General features: G+C 40.1%; 1 protein-coding gene across 4 annotated transcripts in view; it reads right to left on the reverse strand.

Annotated features, from left to right (window-relative positions):
* Positions 1-10,004, reverse strand: part of RASGRP3 (RAS guanyl releasing protein 3) — a 105,462-nt gene extending 95,458 nt beyond the window's left edge. For 2 of the 4 annotated variants that reach the window (XM_043553198.1, XM_043553199.1), the window contains exon 1: positions 9,717-9,998. The gene's annotated coding sequence lies outside the window, so the exon portion shown is untranslated. Of the gene's footprint in view, positions 1-9,716 lie in introns of all 4 variants that reach the window. The other 2 variants (XM_043553202.1, XM_043553203.1) reach the window with 2 other exon arrangements.
* Between the last annotated feature and the right edge of the window lie 7,136 nt (positions 10,005-17,140).

The raw sequence follows: 17,140 nt of genomic DNA on the forward strand, positions 1-17,140 counted from the left end.
GTTACCAGAGAGACAGCCCCAGTTCCCAGCCAGAAGGAATTATAGGAAGGTGTTCAGAAAGAGAGAAGTCATAGGAATCCATTGTTCTCCTGGCCTAGACTCCTGTTCTTGAGCTACATACATAATGTCAACTGACCCACATGCCCTTGAATTCTCTTGCTGATTTGTCAAGCCAAACAGTGGCCCCATTCAGCCCAGACTTCTTGACCTTGCCTAAAGGCCAGTTAATGCCTGACTTCACCACCTGCTCTTCATTTACTGGTGATTAGAAAGAGCCATGGTGGTATCCACAGAATCCAAGAGTTCATGGCACTTACGAAGATACAAAAAACTGAGTTGGAAATCGTACCCAACACGCAGAGACCACCTGCACACCTCTCCCTCCCCTCCTGTTTCCCACCCTGAAGGCTTCAGGGAAAAGCACAGAGAACCATCCAAAGTTGAGTCCATCATTCTCTGCCTTTCTTTCCCTGCAGGAGAACGGGGCATTTGTGCACGAATCTCTGTATCATGTGCCCACATATTCTCTTTCACTGTGGCCTTCCTCTCCACCTTCCCTCTTGGCCAAACGTTACTCAGGAAAATCTCACCCTATTTGGGAGTGAGAAAGGATCCTAATTATGGCTCCGCACTAAAAGCATTGCTAGGGGTACTTCATCCTTAAGGAGAAGGCAAATCCTAAGTTTGGACATACAAATGTAAAGGCTTTCTCCCCCTAAGAGTCTCATAGGTAAGGCACCCTCCTTAGTAAAGAATTCCATCTATTTCCTCGTTCTTCTTGGTGAATTTGCTTTCCTACCAACATTAAGGGACAAAATAAGTAGGATATATCTTTGATGCTTGTTCCTGAGCCTGGTGCAACACCAGACATTTGCTAGCTCCTCTTCCAGTGCTCAATGTTTTGGATGTAAGGTGACTCTGAGTTAATTCAGCATATTTTTTGTTTTAATTATTCATGTACTATTTATGGATTAATGTAGTGTAATTATTAACATATTATTAATGTATGATATAGTAATGTAGAAGTGATACAACAATTTTATTTCACTAAAACACATAGGAATAGGGGAGCCTGGGTGTCTCACTCGGTTAAGTGTCCGACTTCGGCTCAGTCATGATCCCACGGTTCATGAGTTCAAGCCCTGCCTTGGGCTCTGTGCTGACAGCTCAGAGCCTGGAGCCTATTTAGGATTCTGTGTCTCCCTCTCTCTCTCTGACCCTTCCCTGCTTGTGCTCTGTCTCTCTCAAAAATAAATAAGCATTCAAAAAAAATTTTTAATGCCTTGTAATAATTTAACTAACATGTATTCATAAAATAATAATGATTAATAAAGAAGAATTACTTAATGTAATACATTGCAAATATATAGTAAATACATTGCAACGATTTCATTGAGAATATATGTTATTTTAGGTGCACATACCCAGTCACTATTTATGACTTTGTTTCTATGGGGAAAATGGAAAGTTACTTCCGAAGGCCAAGAAAATTCTTACAAACAAGCTTTTGGAGCACTACCAATTTGTAAATCGATGGATGGTCATCATATACATTTGATTTTAGAGTTTTCTGACTGCTTTACATCTGGCTTTCCTAAACAAACCCTCCCAGAATAAGCAATGAACCCAAACGGCGATCATTCTAGGGAGCTGGGACTCGCCGCCAGGACTTCTGGGGCTCTTGTGTCCAGGTTCCTGCCATTGGTGGGGCCACAAGAACCTACAATGTCTTGTAGTTTTATCCACTTCCACTAGTTCTATTTTTGGATCCCTACATTTAGCACACAGAGCTATCTTTATCGCTCCAGCTGACTGGCATGAGAGTCCCCAGGGCATAGTAGTTATACAAGATTATTGAAGCATACTTCCTTCTCTTCAAATAAGACAAGGCAGAATGCACAATAGACATCAGCAAGCAATCACAATGTTAGGAGTGTGCGTGTGTGAGTGCGTGTGTGTGTGTGCGTGTGTGTGTATTACTAAAGATTTCTTTCTTTGTGCTAAGTTGCATGCATTATTAGAAACACGATGTTCATAATGCTTTCTGGAAGTTAGTTTTAGGCTGTGTAATGGAATCTATTCCTATGCCTAACTTCACTTGAAAACATTGTTATAAAATAAAGTTTCTTAACAATCATATAGTCCAGATTTCAAAAACTGGGAGTTTTTAAAAACCTCTATTACCCCTATCTACCCTCAACTGAGGAATCCATTACAGGCACAGTCTAAACGAACAGCTGGATTGTTCTAACAGGGAAAATAGTTGGATCTAGTAGGCAAAAAGTCAAAAAGTGGCCATCTTTTCTTGCTCTTCAGTTATTCAACTATTCAGTTGCAGTGGATCCCTCTTCAAGTGCCTTGCTAATACATCACAGAGGAGAAGGCTGAGTCCTGGAGAGACAGTGGACTCTCACAGCCCAAATTTCAGATGCCATTTGCATTGCTGTGGCTGCACTATAGGTCTTCTGTTTAGATTCCCACTGTCTACTACAGTGGCCACCAGGCACCTGACTCCATTCAGCACGTAAGATGAGCCTTGTCTAAACTGAGACACGTGCAAAGAGTAAAGTACACACTGGATGTCAAGGACTTAGTACCGAAAAAAAAAAAATGTAGACTACCTCAGTAATAGCCTTTTATATTGATTGCGTGTCAAAATGATAATGTTTTGGTATATTGGGTAAAATAAACTATATTTTAAAAATTAATTCCGTTTCTTTTTATCTTTGTAATGTGGCAACTGGAAAACATAGCATGACAGTTGTGGCTCACATTATATTCCTATGGGACAGCACCAGTCTAGAGGTCTCCACAACAAAGAGCATGACCAGTGAGCGGTTTTTAAGATTGGAAGCGAGAGCTGCTGCAGAATTTTACTCCAAATCAGGCTAATCTGAGAAGAATATGACTTGGAGTACAGGTTAAAGCACGCCCTGCATGTGTAGTTCCCCCGTGCTAAGAATTTTAACAGTGCCCGGCAGGACAGTTAAGTTATGCTCACAGACAGAAGCCACCAGGGTGGAGAAACGTTACCACAGTGTATGTAACACCTGCCTTACTTAGCTCTTTCCTAGTTGAGAATGCAGCCTTCATGTTCAGCTCAGCGGTTACTAATTGTGCTCATTCCACCAGAGAGTGAATCATGAATTCACTTATTTTGAGTTTTGGTTGTTTGTTCCCCACCCCCACCCCCAACCCCCTGCTGTTCAAATGAAGACCAGGGATCGTTTCACAGAAAAGAGAAATATGGATTTGATATTTTAAAGTTTAATAGAAAATGAAGCGTTTAAAATTTCATGTATGGGCCACAAATGGCCGGTTTATTATAAAGGAGCGTTATTAGTGGACACACACAGGGAGAAGTTCACACTGGCCCTGAGTATCGATATACATAAAAAATCCAGTTCCAAATCCTTGATGTGTGATTACCGGATTACTGAATCAAAAACATATTGGGGGGGTCACTGCTGCCAGCAAAGAATTGTGTAACTGCTGGTAAAAACAACAGTGATTTCAGGAGTGGATTGAAAACAAAACAATAATATCTTTGTAATGTTCTGAAATCGTTGTAGGAACAAAACTGAGACTGGCCCCTTTGCATTTCCCAGTCTGATCTGCTGACCATCTTGTCTGCCCATAATTGTTTTCTGCCATTCATTTCCTCCAATTGTCAATTATTACTAAAACAATTATGAAAAAAAAGTGTGTGTCTTTGTTTCCTGTTGCTGATGAATATAGTGAAGTCATAGACCAGGCTAGTGCATCATCATCTTTTCCATTACAATGAATTATGCTGTCCCAAACAGGATACAGCTCTTGACTGGGCAGAGAGGCCGTAAATGGAGCTGAATTAGCACCTACATGATTGTCAGCCATGACAGCAAGAAATCAGAACACTGGCACTCAGCTCTCCGCTTTTTCAAAACATAACTGTTTTTTTGTTCCCGATTATAAGAGTAGTACATGCTTATCTTGGGGAACATGCTTATCCTGGAAACAAGTAGAAAGTAAAAATCCCCATTATCCCACCAACTAGAGACTTCTATTGTTAATATTTTGGTATATAAATGCTCAGCTCTCAGCTTTTTCATGTAAATACATATATTGCTTAAGAAAGTGAGATCATACCATGTATATAATTTTTTTTGCTTTCTCTTTTTCACTTAGCATTTAGTATAAACATTAAATATTTTAATGTAATTTGATGCCTATATGAAATTCCACATTGTGGAATACTACTCAACAATTTCCTTTTTTTTTTTTTTTTGTACAATAAAACCTTGGAATGCGAGTAACTTTTTCTGCGAGTGTTCCGCAAGACGAGCCAACATTTCTAATAAGTTTTAACTTGATAAACGAATGATGTCTCGCAATACGAGTAGTATGGGACGCCAAACATCACATGATCACAACTGTGCCAACGGTTCTTGAAATTCGCTTTGATAAACAAGCGCTTTGCATTACAAGCATGTTTCCAGAACAAATTATACTTGCAAGCCAAGGTTTTACTGTATATTTGTCCAAAATTTGTCCATTACAAATAGGTAAGCATTCTTTTATATACAGTTTTGTCTGAATCTATGAATATTTCCTTAGGCTGTATTCCTCAAAGACAGATTATTCACTTTTGACTAAAAACTATATTGTGTATCTTGAAGTAAATATTTGGAATAAAAGGAAAATTTATTAACAATCAAATCACATAGGTGCATTAAAAGCTATTTAATAACCAAACTTGATAATATGTACCTTCCTAACAAGATAAAAAAGTGATTTTTTTTTTTTACAAAGTTTAAGATAAATATAACACTGGTCTATTCAAAATGCCCTTCAGGCCAGCTAGCTGGAAGGGGGTACGTAATTCCACGAAGTCCTTTTCCAGAACCTCCTAGCACAACTAGCCTCCAAACCACTGAGGAACCCACAGATGATTCTGCAGTGATTCTCTGAACTATTGGTTTCTTAAGGAGCAGGGAGGGGTTGCCTGCGTGGTCCTTCCCTGGCCTGAGCGTCGTTACCTGAGGCAGCCACTAGAGGGCAACCCAGGATAGAGTAAGGAGTTCAACATTCTCTGGCCTGTTTGCATCATAATCTTTAATTCACCGGGTAGGCGACGAAAAGTAAAAAATGAGGCACTGAAGGGAAAACCAATTTTGGAAATAAATGTGCAAATAAATAAACACAAAAATCTCTGAGTATAACCTCCTCCCTTTTCCTCGGGGAGATTAACTTTAAGGTGCATAACTCTGAGAGCTACCACACTTAGAAAAATTGAAGACCAGGAATCCAGTTAAAACTCAGGTGACAGTGGGGCGTCTGGGTGGCTCAGTTGGTTGAACACTCAACTCTTGATTTCAGCTCAGGTCATGACCCCGGGCTGTGGGACAGAGCCCTGCGGAGGGCTCCACACTGAGTGTGGAAGCTGATTAAGATTCTCTCTCTCCCTCTACCCCTCTCCCCTCTTCATGCATTCTCTCTCCCTCTCAAAAAAAAAAAATAATAATAATCGGATAACAGCATGGAAAGTTGGTTCCTTTAGATCTCTGCAGATGCAAAAAATGAATCCAGAGCAGATCCTCCTTGTTCTGCATGGGAATTAGCAGGCACGTGGGCTTTGGCCTCTTACACACTTGCGTTCCATTCTCTACCTGTCTCTCACTAGCTAGCTGGTGGTGAACGTGTTACTTAACCTTTCTGAGCTGCAGTTTCCTCATTCATAAAATGTGGCCAGTGATACAACCTGCCCATAGGTGGTTGTAAGCATTCAACAAGACACTGGACATGAAAGGCTTAGCAGAAAAGGAAATGCTGGCCGTTATCTCTTCTGCTTCTCACCTCCCTCTTAAGCTGTTTCCCATTTCCAGCTGTTCACTTACTCTTTCCACCTGACTATCCCATCACAGCATCAAATTTAATAGACCTAAAACCAAAATCCTCATCTTCCTCGCTAACTCCCTGACCTGCTGCTACCTCTTTGATTGGCTATTTCTTAGAATAGACAGTAAAACATAACATCCTCTGTAACACTTCCTCTCTTCCTATAACCATAGCCAATTAGTTTACAAAACATGTTGGTTTGTTCTCTAATGTGTCTCCATCTGGTTTCCTTCTCTCTGTTGTCACCAGGCATCAGAAACCTGCTCTCTTTGACCCACCAGGTCCTGCCTTGAATGGGCAAATCTCACTGATGTCATTTCCTTCTTCAAAGCCCCTCACTGGCTTCCCAGGGGATTCAAATTAGATTCTGCACCCCTCTGTCTGGCATTACAGTCCCACCACAGTCTGACCCCAACCTCCTCCAGACGCTTCTCTCTTGCTTCTTATGCTTATTGCCTCTGCTTATGTCAAGCTGTTGACACACAGCTCCCTGCTATGGTTGCCAGATTTAGGAAATGAAAACAGAGGACACCTGGTTACATGTGAATGTTAGATAAACAACAAATAATATTTTTGAATAAGTATGTCCCATGAAGTAGGCTTCATACACACCAGTGCAATCAGAGATACTTACACTCAAAAAAAGTTTGTTGTTTGTCTGAAATTCACATGTAACTGGGAATCCTGTTTTTCATCTGACAACCCTATTCCTTGGGCACACCACGAATATTCCCATCCCTGCCCACGTACACAGTTCCAATCTCGTCTCAGACACTTATTTCTCACAGTACCATCAGATCTTCTGCCCTGCGAGGTCAGCTCAACCTCATACCTCCGTGAAACCTGCCTGAGTCAGGAGGACCTCCTTATCTGGTACCCACTATGTACATCACTAATTTGGTTAATTTTTTTTTTAACATTTATTCATTTTTGAGACAGAGAGAGACAAAGCATGAACAGGGGAGGGTCAGAGAAAGAGGGAATCTGAAACAGGCTCCAGGCTCTGAGCTGTTAGCACACAGCCCGATGCGGGGCTCGAACCCATGGACCGCGAGATCATGACCTGAGCCGAAGTCGGACGCTCAACCGACTGACCCACCCAGGTGCCCCTAATTTGGTTAATATTAATCATTAATTTGGTATAAGATGCTTTGTGTCCTATAGAATTCCATTTCTCTGAATAAAAGTTGAGTTATCAAAGGTAAAGTTTGCAGTGCAAGTAGGAAAACTTCATAAATATGCTTGTGTGGTGTGGGGTTGCTGTAAACCTGTAATATAGGGCGTGAAGGGATGAGAGCAGAGGAGAAAGAAAACCTCCAGTGGCCACTTACCTGGATTTGAGGTGCTCCCAGACACACTAAAACCAATATGCAACCCCCCCGTCCCCACAGCATCAGGCCAGGTGGGTCCAGCTGCCTGACCTTGGCATGCTTCTCCCCACACTCCATTTCAATGCATCCTGTAAGTCATGGGTTACACATGGTGACATGTCAATTTGTCACCACTTCACACTATCTCTTCAGTAATCTGATTTCACTTATATTTAAATGTGAGGGCCAGAGGTGGCTTGATAATGTCACCTATTAACACATAGTAAATAAGAGTCATGCTGGAAACCAAGCAACGGATTTCTATTTGATTAATAGAAAAGCTTAAAAAAAAAAAGCTCATAATTTTGTTTTCAAAATTAGCTAACTCTAACATAAAATACACTCAGGAGCTTGAAAAAAAATCAAGAAACTGGTAAAACTATTAAACAATCCCCCCAAATCTATTTTCAATAACTGGCATTGCAGGAACACATTTATGACCATCTGCGGGCATCCAGAAACCAATGACCAAGCATAAGACTTCTCAAAGTGAAAAAAAAAAAAATGTTCTTAGAATAAAATACATAACTCCTAATTGTCTCTATTAGTTAAATCTTCGATCGTATTTAAAACATTTCTATTCTCAAAATGTAAATATACAAGTGAAAAATACACATTTTGGGAGTGCCTAGGTGGCTCAGTCGGTTGAGCGACCGACTTCGACTCAGTTTCATCATCTCCCGGTTCATGAGTTCGAGCCCTGCATCGGGCTCTGTGCTGACTGCTCAGAGCCTAGAACCTGCTTCAGATTCTGTGTGTCTCTCTCTCTGCCCCTCTCCTGCTTGTGCTGTCTCTCTCTCTCTCTCTCTCTCTCTCTCTCTCTCTCTCTCTCTGTCTCTAAGAATAAATAAACATTAAAAATATGTTTAAAAAAAAGGAAAATATACATTTTTCAAATGAAAAAGTTGTTTTGAAACTGTAAGGGCAGGGAGTTCAACACTTACAGAAACCAGGACCACTGTAAGCAGCATCTCTACCACTAGTCTCACGTGGAGTGGAAATTAATCAGATTACCCTGGATTTCACTTGGTGGAAAAAATAAAATGGATGTAGAACTGACTTTGTGGCACTGGAGTGTCTTGGAAACAAGTGCTAAGAGTTTTACTTGTTTCTTCAGATCTATCATATTTACCCAGATTTATGTTATTTCTGTCTTTATTTTTATGGTTTCAGAGCAACTAAGAAAACTGGTTCTCTCTATTCAAGAATACTACACTTTGCTACAGTTTCCAAGGAATGGATTGTAATTTTTCTAAACAGAAAAAAAAAATACTAATAACGCTTAAACTCTCCTAGGAAGGAGAACAGCCAGTCAAGTCCACATGGAGCCACAGCCACGTCTTGGCTCCTTGCACCAGTTACAATCTGGCTGGCTCAGCCTTTTCTGGCTTCCAGCTTTGCTATCTTCTTGCAACAGATTCTAAACATACCAGTCTCAAACTGGGATAAGCCAAAATAACAGCCAACGTTTCCTTCTGCTTTTTCCTTTCAACAGACCACTAGAGACGTATCCCTTTGTTGTCATTGTGACATCAATCAAGTTACTGCAGGACACAAATGGGGGGTAGTTATCAGTGGTGGATGCAAATATGGTGCATCATTTCAACAAATGTGCTTGTCTGATGGCAAGGAATGTTAAAAGAATTCGGAATGTCCCTAGGAGCTTTCCAAGTTTTTGTGGGCAGCATCAACTGTTCTTGGATTTAACCTTTCCACCTTTCCACTTCCAAAGCTAGTGGCATTTTTCAGGTCACTCAGAAAATGCATGCTAATTGAAGGTTTTGAAATCCTACCTTAAATGTAAATAAATTATGGTGAACAGTTTCTATCACCATAGCTGTTCAGTGTTGTTTTGGTGCTTCTAGAAAGTCCCCCTTTGTCTGAAAATGAATGTCCCAGAGAAGAAGCTTTGTGTTGAAAACAACAACAACAACAACAACAACAACAACAACAACTTTATCTTCACTTACTTTTCCACAAAATTTAACTTTTAGTTAAGTAACTTTTCACAAATTTGAGAGCTGATTTAAATATATTCTAAACCAGTATTGATCAAAGAAATGGTACATGATCATTAATCAGCACTTTGAAGAGAATAAACAGACAAATCCTAGAAATCATTTTTCAAAAATGATCTTCAGCAAAAGTATTTATACTATTTAATCCCCTGGTGATCACGAAACTGAAGAAAGCTTAATGGAGATAAAGCTATCTTAAGGAAACAAATACTATTTCAAAAAAATATATATCATTGTTAAAGACTGAATATGTCATAACTGAGACTGATTTCTATATTTCTTCAGAAATATAAATAAGCTGATTTCTATATTTCTTCAGAAATATAAATAAGCTTATGAGCTTTTCATGAGGACCTGCCTTCAAAGCATATATACTGTCTCTGGCTAATATCCATTGCTCATGATATCCATTATAGACATAACAATGGACAGTCTTAAAAATGACACTTACCTTAACTCACAGACGTGGAATCATATCAAGCTCATTCCTCTCTTGAATTTTCTCTTTCCACTTCACCAACCCCTAACAAGTTTCTCTTCCCTGTGTGCAAACACCTAGAGATTTCTGTTCTGTCTTCTGAAACACTGCCATCACCTTCAATGCCCCAGTGCTGGTCAAAAGTGGGGAGAGAAAAAAAATTCAAATTTGCAAGCTGTTTACGCCTAACAACGACAGTGAAGCTGCTAGGCTTTGAGCTCAATGAATTAAAGGTTGTTTGGCTAAATGGCAGGCACACTTCCTCCTATTCTTTCTGAACTTAGTTTTCCTGCCTCCAGTGGAGCTTTTTCCTTTTCTGGGCTATAAATAGGCTGGTCGTAAGAGCACTGAGGAAAGAAGAAGGCAGGAAATGCATTTGATTTCAAAAAGTCTGAGGGGTGTGTGTGTGTGTGTGTGTGTGTGTGTGTGTTTCAAGTGAATACCAATAAACAAGCTGAGGAAAATTCAGCTTTCGTAATGGTACCAGAGTCAAAGTTTAATTTCCTATCATCTACACTTTGCTAAATTGACATTTCCCGTAAGGAAAGCTTGGGTTTGGAGATGTATCATTTTCTGTATAAAATACCATCAGCAAACATGTGTCACCTCATTCATTTCCCAAAGGAATGGCTTATAAATAGAATTTCCTGGGGGAAATGAGGGATAGGGCAGACCACAGGGGTCACCAAACTTATTTCTTTTTATTCAAAAGTAGTTGAAATACTTTTGGAGGCAAGGTTCAACGAAAGGAAGTTATCAACAGGTGAACAAGAAAAGCACACACTTTTGCTTAAAAGAAATTATGAAGTTGAGTTTATAGACTGGTCACCCATCTGTATTAAAGATTATCCACGGTTTTGCAACTGAAAGATGTTTAACTTCTCCCATGATTACATACAACATAAAATAAGATAAAAATTAGATATTGCTTTTCACATATCAGATGGACAGATCAAAATTTTGGTATTGCCTAATACCATTCAAGTGTGGAGGAATAAGCATCCCCATAACAGCTGATGGAAGTATAAACTGGCACAAGCTATGTGGAGGGCAGTTCTCAACTTCTTTCAAAATGTGAAATTCAGATACTCAAACAAGATACTTAAACATGGTTGATTTGGCAAAGTGGGAGTGTGGATCTGGAATGTGGGGACAGATCAGTTTGTGATATACATATTTAGTGCCCTTTTATTTTTTGTAGTGTGCACCCATGCTGTAAAAACTTATTAATTTTAACAACAGAACTTTATTGTTTTTTAATTTTTTAATGTTTATTTTATTATTATTTTGAGAGAGCATGAGCAAGGGCAGGGCAGAGAGTGAGAAGGAGACACAGAATCCGAAGCAGGCTCCAGGCTCCGAGCTGTCAGCACAGAGCCTGATGCAGGGCTTGAAGCACAGAGCCTGATGAGGGGCTTGAACCCACGAATCGTGAGATCATGACCCGAGCCAAAGTGAGACGCTTAATCGACTGAGCCACCCAGGCTCCCCAATGACAAAATTTTAAAAGCTGTTATTACTTAAGATCCATCACATGATTCTATTATTTACCTATTGATTATTTATCATTTTCTGTCAGTCGTTCCACACTTACTATCAACAATCTGTTCTTTGCGTTAGGGGAACACTTTGAGAAGCAATCCAGGGGAAGCTAGAGAATCTCTTGATTGGAGGGGCTACTCGGCGTGCTGCACGTGCTGTCTAATGACCAGTAGCCTCAGTAGCACAGGGATCAGAATCTCAGGGGCAGGGCCCAGCAACTGTCTTAACCCCAGGTGATTCTGGTGCTCACTGAAGTGTGAGAAGCAGTGGCCTATAAAATTATTTTCCTTACTAATATCCCACCTTCTAAAAAGAATTTGGTGACTATAGTTAATGACACTGTAATGTGTATTTGAAAAAACATTTTTGAACGTTTATTCATTTTTGAGAGACAGAGTACAAGTGGGCAAGGGCAGAGAGAGAGGGAGACACAGAATCTGAAGCTGAGCTGTCAGCTCAGAGCTGGATGCGGGGCTCGAACCCATGAACTGCGAGGTCATGACCTGAGCCGAAGTCAGATGCTCACCTGCCTAAGCCACCCAGGCGCCCCTGTGATGTGTATTTGAAAGTTGCTAAAAGAGTAGAACTCAAGAGTTCTTAGCAGAATAAAAACTAAAATTTTAGAACTATGTTTGATGGCAGATGTTAACTCGACTTACTGTGGTGATCATTGCATAATATATACAAATATTAAATCATTATGTGGTAACCTGAAACTGGTCCATTATACCTTGATTAAAAAAATAAAAATGAATAGGATTAGACAACTGATTTTATTTTACCTAAGAATAAGGAAAACTTCTAAATCCTTTTTATGCTGGTGACTCCTATTTAGAAGACTAGAAGATGGAGTGCCAAAGCGTCAGACTTTGGCTCAGGTCATGATCTCATGGTTTGGGGGTTTGAGCCCCACATTGGGCTGTGCACTGACAGCCTGGAGGTTGGAGCCTGCTTCAGATTCTGTGTCTCCCTTTCTCTCTCTCTCTCTCTGCCCCTCCCCTGCTTGTGCACACGTGCATGCATTCTCTCTCAAAAATAAACATTTAAAAAACTTTCAGAAGACTAGAAGAGTTTTTACATACAATGTTAAGAAGACACATTAATTTCCCTATTGCTGTGGAGAAGCCAGCTGAAGAAGCAAAAGCAGTGAAAAAACAAGCTGATGGTATTTAAGGGAGAGACAAAAGCTCTCTCTCATTTGGGGTAGTCTTGATAAAAATGGATCAAGTCAAAGCCAACTTTACTAATATGAATGTTTGAAAATTACAAGTTGCCTGCAATAAGATGAAACCAGGGGCATGTGGGTGGCTCAGTCAGTTAAGTATCTGACTCTTGATTTTGGCTCAGGTCATGATCTCACAGTCTGTGAGATCGAGCCCTGCATTGGTCTCTGCGATGACAGCGCGGAGGCTGCTTGGGATTCTCTCTCCCTCTCTCTCTCTCTCTCTCCCCCTCCCCACTTCAAACTAAATAAATAAACATTTAAAAAAAAGATTAAACCAAAGAAAACATGAAGAATTAAGTCTCTAGATGAAAAAAAAAAAGTCCCATTCCCTGCTTTTGTTTAGTGATTTATTGTTTTTGGACCCAGCCATTTCTTGTTAATTTGTAGCCTTAATGCAAAGTCCTGTATATTAGAAAGAATAGGCTAAACAATGAGCTCAGCAAGATCTGGTGAGGGAAAAGCAAGAACATATACATTCCCAGGCAGAGAGGGGGAGGAAAAGATTTCTTTAAAAAAGAGACAGAAAGGGAGGAGTGAATGACCCTGTTGTAATGGCAGAAAGGACGAAAGAAGTCCATGGTGGTCAGGATATAACAGCTGCAGTGTAGTGAAGCGGCTAAAGGGGACACAGGTTGACGTTGGCAAGAAATGGCCAGACACAGGGTAGTATGTTTCTAGGAGCAAACCATGCTCCCATTTGCAAAGCATGAACTCTGATTCAAACACCAAGTACATTTGCCAGGCTTCCATTGTTCACCAGAAACGTTACTTCTCTTTTTGTGAGGAAGTATTTTACTTCTCACAAAGAACAGCTTCACAGAGTTCCCCATATAGCCCATCTCTAGAAATGAAGCATTAAAACATTTTATGGGAACAGACAGGCTCTGTGCTCCTAATCTAAAATTAATGATAGACTCTCTCAAAAGGCATTAGGGGAAAAAGTCAAAGGCCTCATGGGGAAAGGTAATGTGCAGCTTTCTTCCACTATTTGGGTTTTGCAAGTAGAAGAAAATACATTTTTTTATTGTAGTCACCTACAAAGAATTTCAGTGTATACAATACAGAGGAATCCCAAGCCAAAGTCGTCAAACAAAATGCAACAAGAATCTGCATATTTTTGTTCAAGCTGAATGTACTGCACCTAAATGCCTTATAGATACCTTTAATCAAAGCCTAGCTTTGTTCACAACATGTAGAAGTGCTAGGTGATGACCACACTGTGGGGAACTGTGTTCCTTGGACTTGAATTGTATCATACTAATGAAAATGAATGAGAACTCCTGGAAGGATGAATTGAAAGGATGCAGGTAAAGGATGGACCTTTGACTGTAGTAGGATGGGGTGCCTGGGTGGCTCAGTTGGTTAAGCGTCTGACTATTTCAGCTCAGGTCATGATCTCATGGTTCGTGGGATCAAGCCCTGTGTCGGGCTCTGTGCTGACAGCACAGAGCCTACTTTTATTCTCTGTCTCCCTCTCTCTCTGCCTCTCCCTGCCGCAAAAATAAATAATAAAATAAACTTTAATATTAAATTCTAGTTGAAACACTGAAAAGATGGTTGAAGTTTAGGAAGGAGTTCTACATTATAAAAATAAGACATAAAAGTTAACCATTCTTTGAAGGAATGAGAATACTTAGTGGGATAGAAATAAAACTTTCCCATTAAGGTCATTAAAATTGAATTGTGTTCACCAGTAGTTTATTTTTACTTAGACTATTGTCAGTAAACAATAATATTATAGTTACTTTGTGAAATTACAATAATGCTGGCAGAAATGAAACAGTTCAGACTATCTCCCAGGAGAAGCCCAGCCTTGGTGAAGTTCAGTGGGAAAATCTAAACCAGATTGCCTTCCTTCACTGGATTTGGCTTTGACCTCTATTGGTATTTTGTCACTGCCAAGCACCTAAAATAAAACAGTGCTAGTTTCCATGTAATGAAGGGGGAAATAAAGGATCCCGAGACTATCCAATAATAAATGCCTAGAGCTTTATCAGTTTTGTCAAGACTAAAATCTGATGTCATAGTAACTAAAGAAGTTATAATTGGTGCCGTGGTAAAAGTTTTCCTATTAATGTTAAAACAGGGACACTTTCTTTTTGCAATTTCTGCCAGTTGTGTGTCCCTTTGGGCAAAGCCTTTGGACTCAACCATAAGGTAGTTTGTGAGCTAATCACTGTTGGAAGCAGGGAGAACCAAAGCTGTCACTGGGAAGAAATGTGCAGAAAATAAAACAGATGACTGTAGGGACAGAGCATGACATACTTCTGAAGCAGCGGGGGGGGGGGGGGGGGGGGAGATAAGAGATTACCATAAATTCCAAGAGCATTGGTGCCCAAATATTACCTTATTTTTGTGTAGCATTTGGAGAGAAGGAAGGAAGGAAGGAGGGGAAAGAACATGGCAGTGAAATTGATTTGCCAAGCAAAAATTAAAATTTATTGCTTTGATAGTCACTCTGGTCTAGTAAAGGCCAAGTGGTAGGTTCATTGATAATTTAATAGTGCATACAATTTCCTTGCTTAAAATACAGTATGTTTGGCCTGGGTGACTCACTTGGTTAAGTGTCCGACTCTTGATTTCAACTCAGGTCATGATCTCACCACTCGTAGGATTGAGCCCTGAGTTGGGCTCCGCGCTGAGGGCACGGAGCCTGCTTGGGATGTTCTCTTTCTCCCTCTTTCTCTGCTTCTACCCACCTCAAGATAAATACATAAACTTAAAAAAACATAGTACATTTGTTTGAATTCACAATACAGTCAATATGCTCCACAAGCTCCCGAACCGTATCATTATGTAACTAATGAAAAAGGTTCAGAATGGGTTTACATTGATATGGTCAAGGTGAACATGACCACAAGCCTTAGAATTTATCATAAATCATGGGGTGCAAATTCACACCAAATAGATACAGCAATTTAAAATAAGCGAGTCTTCTGGGGCACCTGGGTGTCTCAGTCGGTTAAGCGTCCAGCTCTGGCTCAGTCATGATCTCACAGTTCATAAGATCGAGCCCTGTGTTGGGCTCTGTGCTGACAGCTCAGAGTCTGGAGCCTGCTTCGGATTCTGTGTCTCCCTCTATCTCTGCCCCTCCTCTGTTCGCGCTCTCTCTCTCTGTCTCTCTCAAAAATAAATAAATATTAAAAAAATTAAAATAAGTGAGTCTTCTGACCATATCCAATATGACCAAGAGTCTGTCTCTTCCTTGCTGGCTTTGAAAAAGCAAGCTCCCATGTTGTGAGCTGCCTCTGGAGAGCACCACATGGCAAGGACGTGGGGGTAGCCTCCTTCTACTGACCAGCAAGAAACGGAGGCCCTCAAACCAACAGCATGCAAGGAATGGATACTGCAAACAATCACATGTGTTTGGAAGCAGTTCCTTCCCCAGTTGAGCCTCAGATAAAACCACAGCTCTAGCCAATACCTTGACTGAAGCCTTATAAGACTCTGAGGAAGTGGACCTAGCTTAGCCATCTCTGGCCAGGCAGGCTATGGAAGAGTCTCCTATCAAGATGGTTTACAGTCATATGTAAGGTCATCTCATACATATAACCATGTATATTCCATTACCTTTGATGCATTCAGTTGGTTAGAAGCAAGTTACAGGTCTTGCCCAAACTCAGAGGGTGGAGATCAAAGGGCATGAGTATCAAGAGGTAGGGGATCATGGCAGCTGCCCTAGAGTCTGTCTGCCACAATGAATAAAAGACACAGAAAGAAGAAACAAATACATGTAATGTGTGGTATGTTACTAAAGAATAGTTAGGACAATGTTACCCAAAGACAGAATAGACAAAACAACTTCTTAATTTTTCTTCCTTCAAAGCAGTGGGAAGTGTACAGCCTTGAGAAAGAAGCAAGGCATCTCTCTACCATCATGCACTTGTGAGCAACTCAGTTACTTGAATGTCCTCAGGATCTATCCTTGAGGTCCTTTTAGTTCTAAGCTTCTGTGACTTTAGACCTGACCCTCCAAGTCTCTCAAGATGTTTCAGAATGCCACAAATCCTGGTTAGATTCATACCAAGCATTTGGTGACCTCTGTGCTACTGTGAACATCATAATAAAATGATACAGGGAAGAAAGAGAATGTATATTAGTCCCTCAGAAAAGTTAAAAGCCAAATCGACTGGGGTGTTACTATCTGACCCAACTTTTGATTCTCCATTTGAATGTTTATAGTTCTGCCGCATGATGTCATTCTAAAAATACATGGAGATAAAACCATTATGAAATTCACTTTGCATAGGCAAATTTTGAGCTACAAACTATGTCCTCTGTGGGGAACAAATAACATTTCATATTACATCCAAGTAATATTGAGTGCATCAAGAAATTACTCTGGCAGCGTAAATTCACAGACTCTCAGGGTCAGAAAGCCTTCATAGACCACCGCCCATCTCATAGGCAAAATTCCTCTCAAGCATGAAGAACAAATTACCTTATTAATTTCCAAGTAAAAAGCTGCCATTGAACATTTTTGTGATATCATATATGTAAATGTTCCACTAGAAACAAAATTATGAATTTTATCTAAATGAGGCAATTCCAAATTGCTTTGCTCACTAGATAAATGAACTTTTCTTTTTCTTCAGACAAAAAAGTAAATTCTCAAGTACATGGAACTTTA

This window comes from Prionailurus bengalensis, chromosome A3 (assembly GCF_016509475.1).
Source record: "Prionailurus bengalensis isolate Pbe53 chromosome A3, Fcat_Pben_1.1_paternal_pri, whole genome shotgun sequence".
NCBI lineage: Eukaryota > Metazoa > Chordata > Mammalia > Carnivora > Felidae > Prionailurus > Prionailurus bengalensis.